This window comes from Stenella coeruleoalba (assembly GCF_951394435.1).
Source record: "Stenella coeruleoalba genome assembly, chromosome: 2".
Classification (NCBI taxonomy): domain Eukaryota; kingdom Metazoa; phylum Chordata; class Mammalia; order Artiodactyla; family Delphinidae; genus Stenella; species Stenella coeruleoalba.
Window position 1 is genome coordinate 31061053 of NC_137147.1, and position 13427 is coordinate 31074479.

Sequence of the window (13427 nt, forward strand, 5' to 3'; positions counted from 1 at the left end):
ATGCCCTCCACCTGTGTTTCACCTGGAGTTTTGAGAATTGCCTGTTCTAGGTGGCTCTTATGTTGTCCATTCAAGTTCTCCAGGATAATGCATTGGGGTTTGGAGCCAAAGTCGTAGGTTGGTAATGAAAAGCAATTATTTTCGTGGTATGTGTGAGATCTTACGGTTAAAGTTGAAGACAACTTGTGAAGAATATGGGGGCTCAGGATCTTGGCCATCTGACCTTGTCTTTTCGGAGGGTAATCAATATACATATGTTTGGGAACCACTTCTGCGAGATATCCTGGGGGATAACTGTAAAGTGTTAGAGCCTTACAACGTATGATGTAAAAATAAGTGTCTTTAGTAAGGCTGCTCTATTCTCTCACTGCCAAGAAAGCCAAAGTAAGAAGTATAGATTTTTCTTTTGCAGACTTGTAGGGAGCCATGAGAAGTTTTAAATGGTGGAATATATATAATTGTATTTTAGAAATATCACTCTGATGGGAATACGAAGAATGAACTGCCAAGGGTAGAGACTGAAGATCAATAAGAATATTTTAGTGGTCCAAAAGAGAGATGATGAGGTCATGAACAAAGTCATCGGCAGGGCTACAGAGGAAAGATGAATTCTCTTTGCTTCAGACATTGCCCAGGCACATAAGACTCTAGTCCACAGCTTTCCCTTGACCTCTAGCTCTTATTCCAATTGCCTTCTGGATCGCACAGTTTTATATGTTCTATAGTCATCTCAAGCTTAATATGTTCAAAACTCCCCTTCTCCTCTTTTATTCCCTGTCTCAGTGAATGATATCAAACCATTCACCCAAGCCAAATAACTAGGAATCACCCTGGACTTTTCTCACTCCCACATCTATTCAGTTACTAAGTTCTTTAAATTCTACGTTCTTGATGCCCATCGCATCCATTCCTTCCTCTTCATTCCATTGCTATTTTCCCTACTCACGCCCATATTCTTTTTCACTTACACCATAGGCAATAGTCTCTCCAGTCACTTATACCCTTCAAACTGTCTCATACAATTGCCAGATTGCGGTTTCTAAAATGAAAATCTTACCTTATTATTACTCTAAGTAAAAAAATTCTCCAATGGAGCCCGAATTGCCTACAGAATAAAGCCCGAATTACTTATCATGGACTACGAGCCCTCCAATTACTGGGCTTCACTTTGCCTCTTACTGTTTCTTATACTCACTCATCTCACTCATTATCCACCTTATCCAGACATAGGGAAATGTTTGCAATACTTTGAATATTCCAGGATGCTTCATTTCTAAATATTTCTGTTTCACTTCCTTTTTCCTCCGTACTCCTCTCTTTCCTCCCCTCCCTACCTCATCTGGAAAAAACCCTTCATCTTTCATGTCAGCTCAAATGTCATATAAAACCTTTGCTGAAAACTCCACCCCATTGCTCCCCTTATTTCCTGGGTAGAATTTCTTAATCCTTAGAATGTAGTAATGGTATAATAATAAATATTCATAATAATTATTTATTGAATAAGTGAAAGATGGGTGTGTGCTCTTTCCCTAGTTCGTTAGTAGAAGAGTTTGGTTATTTGTTTTTAATATTACATCACTGTCTAGGAGAGCTTATTCATTCCCGTGGGCTTCAGTTACCAACTCTACATAACTGACTTCCGAAGAAGCTCTGGTTCTATGTCTTTTAAGGCTTATCAGATAGTCCAGTGGGAAAAATAAACCAGAGGCAGAGACAGTAATCCAAAGTCTGTTATAATAACCTAAGTGAGAGGCAGTGAGAATGGAAATTAGGGGAAAAATTTAAGAGCCGTCGGAGAAATGAGTTGCCTCCAGGTCAGATGAGGAGATTCCTGCCACTGCTCTGAAATTACACAGCATGCGCTGATGTCTACTTCCCAAATGGTGAAGGCTGACACAATGAGTGTTCACTGGCCTGAGAAGGTCAAGTATTTTCAGAGCACCACTCCTTCTCTCTTCCCTTCTCTTCTCAAACTCCAATGTACAGATGCTGAGAAATCAGCAAAGTTGGGAAGCAAGAGGGAAAATCTCAGTTTCTCCGTTCCCTACCCAAGCCCCGGGCCTAACCTTTGTACTTGGGCTTCTCAGATATAACAGATAAAATCAAGACTGCCAACTACCCTTAGCAGTTGCATAACATTAGACCAAAAATTTTCCTTTATTCTCTCTATTCACAGTTTATGGCTTTTAGCAGATTGGCATATGCTGGACACGTGAACCCATTTCAACTTATTAACAGATCTGGATTCACATTGAGTAGCGTGGCTCCAGGACAAAATCCTCTGTGTGGTCAGGTTTGACCACAGGGAATTACAGGACTTTGGTAATTGCCTGGCAGGCCTCATGGGGGAAGCTGCCCTCCCCACATCGTACTTGTGCATTGTAGTTTTCTGGAGGGAGCTGCAGTCAGTGACTCAGGCCTTCTTGGGCAAGCCATGCTCATATGCATATCTTCATTTCCAGCCCGGGCACCTCCATTTGGAAGTCTTTTTACCCGGGGCTTTGGCTGAGACATTTTCCAAGCCCCTCCACCAGGACCTCATTATCAGGGAGGTGATGAGGCCGTTTTTCTCACTTTGACTCAGTACTTTTCACACCTAGCCCTTTCCCCTCTTCCTTCCTGTAGACACACAGGTCTGTAAAAGAGCAGGAGCTTTTTGTTCAGGGCTCCTTGCCAGGGAGATGATATCTCCCATCTGTGCTTCCATTGATCCTTGCCTGGGGCCATTCCATGGAGGAAAATGCAACACTAGGGAGCCAATGCCTTTCGCTTCTGCCTCTTGCTTGCACTGTCGCAGTAAATGAATAAAGAGGTTTGATTGTTGCTTTCATTTTGGCTTGTTATCCTAATTGAACACCTCAACATCTGGCAGCTTGGCACAGACCTGCCTGGTTTCTCTGTCCTTTAAATAGGTATAAGAATATCCTATCCTAACCCCATTCTGTTAAGGGTGCTGGGCTCTTGAAACAAGAGTTTTTTCTTATACATTCCATATATTCTATTTTTACTTTTCACTCTAGCAAGATTCAAATATTTCGAGAAAAGGAGAATGGATAATTCAGATGCACGTGAGACTACACTGGATAGGATACTGAAACCTCTTTAAAAAAAACAAATATTCTTGCTTGGCCTACAGAATAATGTAACCAATTTTGGCCAGATGGAGCATGATTATGAATTAGCTACATGTAGATGAGATTGGAGACATAAACAATGACCCGCTGCATAGCTTTAAATTATACAGACGAGGCTCTTTGCCCATGGTGGTTTAATTATACTTCTTCATTCAGGAAGCCTAATGAATTTTATAATTACCTTTTCCTCTGAAGTCTGCAAGTGATAATTCCCCATCTGGACTGGTAAAGAAGAACCCACATCAGGAAATATTATTGATGTGTGGAAAAACTCAGGACTGCACTTTTTTGCTGACCATTCCCATTTTTACGCATACTCAACAGCTGATTGAAGTGCTTGCATCTGGGAGGAGGAGAGCAAATTTCTTTTACCTCTCCAAGGTCTATATCTCCACTACTTTGGGAGTTCCTGCCTTAGATTGGTCCATCATCAGTTCTTGTCTGGGTTGTTAGGAGCTATTCCTTAGTAATCATCGAATTCAGCCTCCACACTGACATCTGAGTTTCCATGATCAAATAACAATCTCCATTGACTAGCCGATGCCTTTAGGATCAAGTCAAAACTCTTAGGCAAATAAGATCTGAAACAAATGGGGCACAAGGGTCTTATCTTTCAACATCATCTTCCAGCATCATCACATTGTTTGCTCAATGCACAATATACCTGCTCTCTTTTGAACAAAATCCCTTCCACATCTGAATTTGCATTAGCTATTCCCCCAGCCAAAGTGCCCATTGCCTTTTGTCTTCTAGGAAAAAAAAATCATACTCATCTTTTCATACAAGTTCAAATTTCGGTTTTTGTGTTCAATATGTGAAAAGCAGAACAGAAAAATGGGAAAGAGTAAGGGGACTGGAGACTTGGGCTCCACCACTGATCACTGTAACCTCAAGTGACTTGTTTAACTTCCCTCAGCTTCTGTTTCCTCATATGTAAGGTAGCAACTTTTCCCTTCCACCTTTACTGAAGTATGATTGACAAATAAAAATTGTATATATTTAGGTTGTACAATGTGGTGATACATATACACTGTGAAATGAATACCACAGTCAAGTTAAGTAACACATCCATCACCTCACATAGTTACCATTTTTTGGGGGGGGGTGTATGGTGAGAACACGAGATCTACTCTATTACCAAATTTCAAGTATACAGTACAGTATTAGTAACTATAATCACCATGAGAGTCCCAGAAGTTATTCATTTTTAACTGAAAGTTTATACCCTTTGACCAACATCTCCCCAGTTTTCCTCAGCTCCTGGCAACCACGATTCTACTGTCTGGTTCTATGAGTTGTAGATTTAATAGTAAGTAATACATGAGGTTGTTGGGATGATTAAGTGCAGCAATCTTTTAAAAGTGCTTAGCACTGTACCCGCCATATTGTAAGTACTTAATATGTAAATATTAACTATTATTCCTATGTTTGCTGACATTTTCTCCAACTTGATTGTATTTTAACTTTGTTATGTTTCAGCTTAACCAGCCTTTTATGCCTAGAATAATATTAATTTGGGTGAATTGAATGAGAAAGGTAATAGTCATTACCAACTCTAGTTCCTTTATTCCTTAGCATTTATCACAGCTGTATCTCATGGAATATGGTTGAACAAGTGATATTGAACTGCCATGTAACAGTGATACTTTTAAGTGTGATTCCACCAAGAACTTTTAAGCCAGGATCAAACTTTTCTATTTTGGGCATTCTTAGAGTCCAGTCAGGTATTTTTAATGCTTTGCATTCATAATAAACAACATTAACATAACCAAATAATTTCAACACTCTACCTTTGTAAAACTCTTTCTACCTATGTTTGCTATGTCTGAATGGAGAAAAATATTTTTACCGAATTTATACACACAAGTGTGATTTTTAAATACCACTTTGAACTGACTCTAATTTAAAATTTGACTTATTTCAATGTTAACTACGCATCAAAATTAAATTTATTTTCATTCTATATCAAAATGCCACAGATACATTGTGATTTTTAATCTAGCTTTTGAGATCCGACAAACTCTTTTATGTAAATATAAGTTTCTGGTAAGAAGGGTAATAAAATTTGCAGCACAAATTAATTATGAATTACTTATCTCATCTTTGAGTGTATACATGTGTACAACTATGTCTTATCATCTAAAAATACAAACTTAGGGGACTTCCCTGGTGGTCCAGCGGCTAAGAAACCACGCTCCCAATGCAGGGGCCCCAGGTTAGATCCCTGGTCAGGGAACTGGATCCCACATGTCGCAACTAAGAGCTCGCATGACACAACAAAAGATCCTGCATGTGTCAACTAAGACCTGGCACAGCCAAATAAATAAATAAATAAATATTTTTTAAAAATACAGACTTAAATGTCTTAAGCATAAAAGGATTTCCCCATTATTCCACAGCTCCCCATGAGCTCCCCATGAAATTTACAGTTGATTTGTCTTCTGTAAGCCTGTAATAGTAACATCTATTACATCACTTTTCAATTTGTATTACAATATTGGGTCACGGGGCCATTTTGTACTCACCCACCACTGACAGCTCAATAGATAAATACAAATGATTAGATGAATGATCACTGAGAAGACAGATTGTTTCTCTGAGTGATTTGTCCACAAATCAGACAGATATTTCCATGTTTGTATATAGCATGTTAAAAAACAAAGCCCTGAATGCTAGCACATGTATAATTTGGTTTTACATTTTACATGGGTATATGGCATATCCAAATAGGATATGCATTGATACTTTTCTTGCATATAACTTGGGAATAACTTTTGGCATGGACTGGAGACACAAGAAAAGACACTAATTACAAAGTCTATCATCTCATACATTTTTTCTGTTTTTAAGTTTTATTTGGCTGTTAGTGAATTTTTTATCTTGTTTTAATCCAGTTCTGTGAAATGACATTGAATGTTACAGTTGAGCACTCACAGGAAGGTAAAGAATTGGCTCACATTATATGTCAGGTTCTCATTAAGCCATACTCACAAGGACAGATAGTCTGTGAAGCAAAGGGTCACTTTATCTGGCAGGAAATGGAACATGAACCCAGAAATTTTCCTTCTACCAATAAACATTTGGTAAATGTTCTATATAAATACACTTTATACATGACCCTAAGAAAATAAAATTATTTTCTTAGGTCCACATATATGAAATTTAGAAATAGACTGTAAGAAAACTCAGCAGGAGATAATTATTGGAGAATACGAAGAGCATAATTACTAGGAAAGCAAGCTTGGTATCAGAGTTACCAGGCAACCAATCCCAAGGGAAAGTAACGTGAAAGTGGATTAGGAGATGGAGTCATCTAAATACCTGGGCAATTAGGTGTCTGAGAAGGAGTGAAAGTGGACGTGTTATCATTTCGTGGAATCTAAAGAAAATGTCCTAAGTCAGCAGAGAGAGGATAAAGAGAAGGGAACTATCTGCAAACACAGATTTTATTAACCATTTCCTGACTTTTCCCTGTACCTACTCCCCTCTAACGAAATCACATTCATCACTCATTGGCAGCATCTGCAAAATAATAAACTTAAAAAAAACCAGAATATAAACCTTTCCCCCCATTCTAATCTTGCTTACACATAGGCAGATTTTTCCAGGTAAATGTGTGTGTTCGTGTGTGTGTGCACGTGTACCCATGCACATTTGCTCTCCTGTATACTGAGCTGAGAGCGTGAGTGAAGGAAGGGAGAGAATAGCATTCGAAGTTTCCAGGTAGAACCACTTCCAAGGGTTCAAAGACATAAACACCCTCCGCAGTTCTGGAATCTTCGATAAGCTCAGTATTGTAGGAGGGATTCAGAGTGTGAGTGGTGGTTTGTGGTTTGGAGATAAAGCTGAAAAGCAAGTTGAGGCCCGCTTACATTTCATTCTGTGGGCAGAAAATAGGGAGTCAGTAGAGATTTTAGAACAAGAAAACACTTTTCAAGGAAAAGTTTCCCTAGCAACAGTGCTCAGGCAAGACAGAACGAGGGCTGAGATGAAAAGCGCAGCAATGGTGACGCAGAGGAGGAGCCTGATACAAGGGAGGTGCCTGAGGAGAATGGACGAGATTTGGTGAAGTCACGAAGAGGGGAGGCAAGGTTTCTCAGCTAAGATCAAGAATACAGGCAGGGGCTTCCCTGGTGGCGCAGTGGTTGAGAGTCCGCCTCCCGATGCAGGGGACACGGGTTCGTGCCCCGGTCCGGGAGGATCCCACATACCACAGAGCGGCTGGGCCCGTGAGCCATGGCCGCTGAGCCTGCGCGTCCAGAGCCTGTGCTCCGCAACGGGAGAGGCCACAGCAGTGAGAGGCCCGCGTACTGCCAAAAAAAAAAAAAAAAGAATACAGGCAGGAGTGAAAATCTTTCAGTGTGGGACGCAAAACAGCAAGTTGGAGCTGTCCAGAAGGCAGTTGCAAATATGTTCCTAGAACTTAGGAGAGAGATCTAGATTAGGCTACTTTGTAAACCGTGATAACATAGATGGAAATTGAAGCCACAGTGTGAACTGGATCATCTAGAGAGGAGAGTGAAAAGCAGGAAGATAGAAACAATGAGACATGGAACTAAGGATTAGAGAATTTGAGGGTAAAATAGAGGAAGAGAAGCCAATGTAAGAAGTAGAAAAGGAATGGTCTGAGAGGCAGCAGAAATGTTAGGAAGGTAATGCTATGGAGACCAGAAAAAGATAGTTTTGAGATGTTGGGGGTGTCTAATGCTTCCAGATTCTGTAACCAACACTCAAAGGATGCATTTCCTTCTTAAGCATACATGATCATATAAGGCATAAAGCAAACCTAAACAAATATCAAAGAATATTATTATAGAGAACATTATTATAGAGAACATTATTATAGAGAACATGTTCTCTGAAAACAATGCAATTAAGTTCGATGCTAGCAACAAAAAGATAAATTTTAAAATGCCATAGATTTGGAAGTTAAAAAAATACATATAAGTAACTCATGTGTCAAAGAATAAACTGAATTAAAACTTAAAGAACACTGAACAAATGATAATGAAAACACTATACTTCAAATCTTGAGGTATACAGTGAAAAGGTTTCTTCAAGGAAAATTTATAGCCTTACATGCTTATTGAAGCAATAAGTAGAGGCTGAAAATTAATGAACTAAATGTTCATCCCAAGAAATTAGGAAATGAACAACAGAATAAAGCCAAAGAAAGTAGAAGGAAGGAAAGAAAAAAAAATAAAAGCAGAAATAAGTGAAATAGAAAAAGATACCAAAAGAGAGAGAGAGAGAGAGAGAGAGAGGGAAGGAAAAGATACCACAGAGTGAGTTAATAAAGCTAAATGTTGTTCTTTAAAAAATACAATCCAGGGCTTCCCTGGTGCCGCAGTGGTTAAGAATCCGCCTGCCAATGCAGGGGACACGGGTTCGAGCCCTGGTCTGGGAAGATCCCACATGCCGTGGAGCAACTAAGCCCATGTGCCATGACTACTGAGCCTGTGTTCTAGAGCCCGCGAGCCACAACTACTGAAGCCTGCATGCATAGAGCCTGTGTTCTGCAACAAGAGAAGCAGTGAGAAGTCCGTGCACCACAACGAAGAGTAGCCCTGCTCGCCACAACTAGAGAAAGCCTGAGCGCAGCAACGAAGACCCAATACAGCCAAAAGTAAATAAGTAAAAAAAAAAAAAAGAAATTTATAAAAAAAAATACAATCCAATTGGGTAAATCATTAGTGACATTAATCAAAAAAAAAAAGAAAAGATATGATTAAAAATGGGGACATATGTACAGCTATAGCCTACATTAAGAAGACAATATGAGAATACTATGAACAATTTTATCACTAATAAGGCCTAGGAATTACTTCTTTCTTTCCTGTAATCTTATTGAGGAAACTACCAAATCCTTTACTTGTAGGTCCCTAAGAGTAAAGCAAAATCTACCAGCAGAGTTGCAAGCTATTGCCTCAGCCACTCCTTTCCCAAGGTTTGCTGGCATAGTCACTTGAGATATAGCAATTTGACTTTCAGCATCACTTTCTGGGGCCCTAGTTGCTGTGGTTAGCTAACGATCTTCTTTGGGATACTCTCTTTGCTTCACTCCAGAATTAACAAAACAGCTCAGCAGCCTGCTCCGCCCAACAGGATGAGACTTATTAGCCATCTTTGAATGTCATAGTGAAGTCTAATCAATTTAGTCAGCTTTTGCAATTTTTTTAAAATAACATTTTTGGTATTTATTTTTATTTGGTTGCGCCGGGTCTTAGTTGTGGCAGGCAAGCTCCTTAGTTGCGGCTCCCGGGCTCCTTAGTTGTGCATGCGAACTCTTAGTTGCGGCATGCATGTGGGATCTAGTTCCCTGACCAGGGATCGAACCTGGGCCCCCTGCATTGGGAGCTTGGAGTCTTAACCACTGGACCACCAGGGAAGTCCCAGTCAGCCTTTGCTATTGCTTTGTGATGCTGCATGGAGTCTTATTGGAGGTTTAGTACTGCCCAGTCTCATGGATACTTGACCACTGTCCTGCAATGGGAACAAAATCCAAGGAGAGGTTCTTGGAGGGAAGAAGATTCTGTTTCTTCTGGACTAAGCCTATCTGTACTCTATGTTTGGGATTCTAGGGTTGAACTCTTAGTGATCGGGTTTTTTGGTCTACAATTATAGCTAATTCCTAAGGTGAACAGCTGCCTTCAGAGGTACTGCCCAGGGTCAGGTTTTGGTATTTGCCATGCAGGGGTAGTGTAGATTTTCTCACAACCCTTAAAATACGAAATATTTGGTAACATATCTCTCCATGGACCATCAAGTCCATTCCCAGAGGTTCCAGGGTAACTTTTCAGAGATACCTCCTAAGTAATTCTGAGGTGATTTTCTGTCCTGTTCTGTATTTTGAAGTAGCTGGCTTTTTGCTCATTAAATAAGAAAGAAAAAACTCACACAACTTTAATATTTCCTAGAACATTTTTCTGGTAGGATATCACACAAAATACAATCTTGTGTTTTTCTTTTTATTCTGTGGATTTCCAGAACATTAGCATAAATGAAGTTGTTGTTGTTTGTTCTACATTGTTCTAAGATCAAGAGAGATTTTAAGTTTTCTTATAACTTCCCATAAATCCATTTCCACTTAACAATCCCATTACATTTATCCATTATTGAAATGCAGAAGTTTGTTATTGATCTGAGGGCCATTGTATCATCCATTCATTTATACATGATTTGTTAATTCAACAAATATTTGTCGAGCACCTAGTACATGGAAGACACCATGCCAGGGACTAGATCAATTATATCAGGCAAACACATACCTGACCGTGTCCTTGTGGAGTTTACAGTCTACAGAACTTCTTTTTAGGAAAGAGTCTTAATTCAGGCCCTGGAATTATAGAGGTATCCCTATAAAGAAGGGCACACAGGTAAAGAAGTGGGAGGATATGATGTGTGTGAATTTAGACTATTGGAGAGAATGTTAAAGAAGGTAAAACATGGTAAAGAGGAGCAGTGTGTCAAGTATTTAAAAGGCACCTATGTGAGGAATCTAGATCGTAGCCATATGGAGGAAGGTGCGAGCAGGTAATTGTTTCTAACGTGCTATGAATTTCTTTTAACCAATCAGAAAATCATTCCTACCCTCTTACTGAAGAGCTTTTTGTTTTTCTCTTTCATTTGCACTCTAACACTTGCATGTCAAATGATGTAAGTCCCCAAACCACAAAGCCTCAAAGGGCCATATTGTATATAGGGGAGGCAGGTACAAATTTTTAGCATATCCTACAGAAGAGGGAGTAGATTACATCACCATTATTGACTTTATAGAAGAGAGAGTACAAAGCAAATTGTGTGTGTCTGTTGGGGGGTGGTTTAACACAATAAAACCTTATTTCTTATTTTTATCAAGGTCCGATGTAGGTCAGCAGGGAGGTTCAGCACCATGGTCAGCCATTCAGAGATCCTGGCTCTCCCCATGTTCAATCCATGACTTGAAGGTCTCTGTGATATCTACCAAGTGGAAGCAGAGAGAGAGAGTGGAAAAGGCACCCATGCTTTTGAGCAGCTTGGCCTGGGGATGACACTAATCACTTCCATCCATATTCCATTGATGAGAACTACCTAGGTAGCTACATCTAGATACAAGGGGAGTGGAAAACGTAGATCAACGACGTACTCACATAGATAATAATTTGTGAGTAGCTAATTCATCTGCCTCATTCAGTCTCCTCATCTGCAAAATGGGAGTAATAATAGCATCTGCCTCATAAAATTGTTAGGGGAAAACTAGGTAATTCATCAAAGGGCTTGGCACAGTGCCTGATCCATAGTAAGTGGCTCAATAAACAGCAACTATTTTTGACATCCAGTGCAAATTTCCAGTTAGAACTAATACCTTTGTGGCATTCTACCCCTTAAAGTCTTTAATAGCTTCTCATTTCCTTTGAATAAAAAAATAACTTATTGGGCTTCCCTGGTGGCGCAGTGGTTGAGAGCCCGCCTGCCGATGCAGGGGACACGGGTTCGTGCCCCAGTCCGGGAAGATCCCACATGCCGCGGAGCGGCTGGGCTCGTGAGCCATGGCCGCTGAGCCTGCGCATCCGGAGCCTGTGCTCCGCACAGGAGAGGCCACAACAGTGAGAGGCCCGCGTACTGCAAAAAAACAAAAAACAAAAAACTTATTTACAAGGCCATCTATCATCTGACTCCTACCTTCTTTCCTCGTCTCTTCCCACTATTCCTCCTTCACTTATGTGATTCAGTTTAAACTGGCCTTTTCCTGGTTCCCAGACCAAGCCACTTTCCACTGCAGGGTCTGTATGCTCTTCTCTCTGCTTGAAAAGCTTGAGCCCCAGCTCTTCATGTGGCTGGTTCATTCTCATCCTCCAGGTATCAGCTCAGATATATCACCTCCTCAGAGAGGTCTGTCCTGACCATCGTATCCAAAGTGGCTTCCTCCAGTTAATCGCTGTCTCATCTCCCCCCACTTTTGTTATCACAGTCTGTAATGCTCTTCTTTATTTATGTACTTGTTTATCGTCTGTCTTTTCCATCAGACTTTTGACTCCTTGAAGTCAGAGGCTTTGTTTACTGCTTTATCCTCTGCAACTAGAGCTGAGCAAAACACAGAGTAGGTATTAAATGATTGGTGGCTGACTGAATGAATGAATGAATTTGCTGAAGAGTAATTGAAGATCTTCTCTGGGTCTTTTACCTTAGCCTATCCACATATTCACATTTCAGTATTATTATGTCCATACAGCTTCCAGGTAGCACTCTAGGCTTCCCTCTCAGCCTTGAAAATACAGACTATACCCAATGCCACTTCCCTTCACTCCTGAACATACTCTCCTCTGACCCTCATCATTCCACAAAAACTATTCTTGTTAGGGGCTTCCTATTTACCGAATCCAATGCCTGCTTCGTAGCCCTTATCTCACATATCTGCTTCACACTGTGAGTACTCCTCTCTTCCTGAAACTTTTCTGCTTTGGCTTCATACTACTATAGATACCTTTGTAAGCAGTGGTTATGAACTGGGGGCAGTTTTGCCCTCCAGGGATATTTGGTAATGTCTGGAGACATTTTTGGTCATCATAACTGGGACGGGGTTGCTGTTACTGGCATCTGGTGGGTAGAAGCCAGGATTGCTGTTAAACATTCTACAATGTACAGGACAGCTCCCCATACTTACAGCCAAGAATTATCTGGCCCCAAACGTCAATAATGCAAAGGCTAAGGAACTCTAGTATACAGAATGTCCTGCAGACACTTCATGTATAAGATGGACATGTTCAAAGATAAATCATGGGGCTTCCCTGGTGGCGCAGTGGTTGAGAGTCCGCCTGCCGATGCAGGGGGCGTGGGTTTGTGCCCCGGTCCCGGGAAGATCCCACATGCTGCGGAGCGGCTGGGCCCATGAGCCATGGCCGCTGAGCCTGCGCGTCTGGAGCCTGTGCTCCGCAATGGGAGAGGCCACAACAGTGAGAGGCCCACGTACCGCAAAAAAAAAAAAAAAAAAATCATTACTCCCCTTTTCACCTACTTACTTGTTACTTGTTATTCCTAATTTGATTAACAACACTTAGTCTTATAAAGCAGTATCCTGGGAATAATTTTTTGTTTCCTGCCTTTCCTTCCTCAAGCTCATCTACTAGTCACTAATTCCCTTTTGATTTTATCTCCTAAATATCTGTCATCCTTTTTCTTCCCTCAGCTACTGCTGCCTTTGTATGAGTGTAGACATCATTTAGTTTGCAAGAGTCTCCTAAACGGACTCCCTGTTTTTAGTCTTATAAATGCCTCAACTCATGCTCCTTGGACAATCTTTCTAAAATGGAAGCC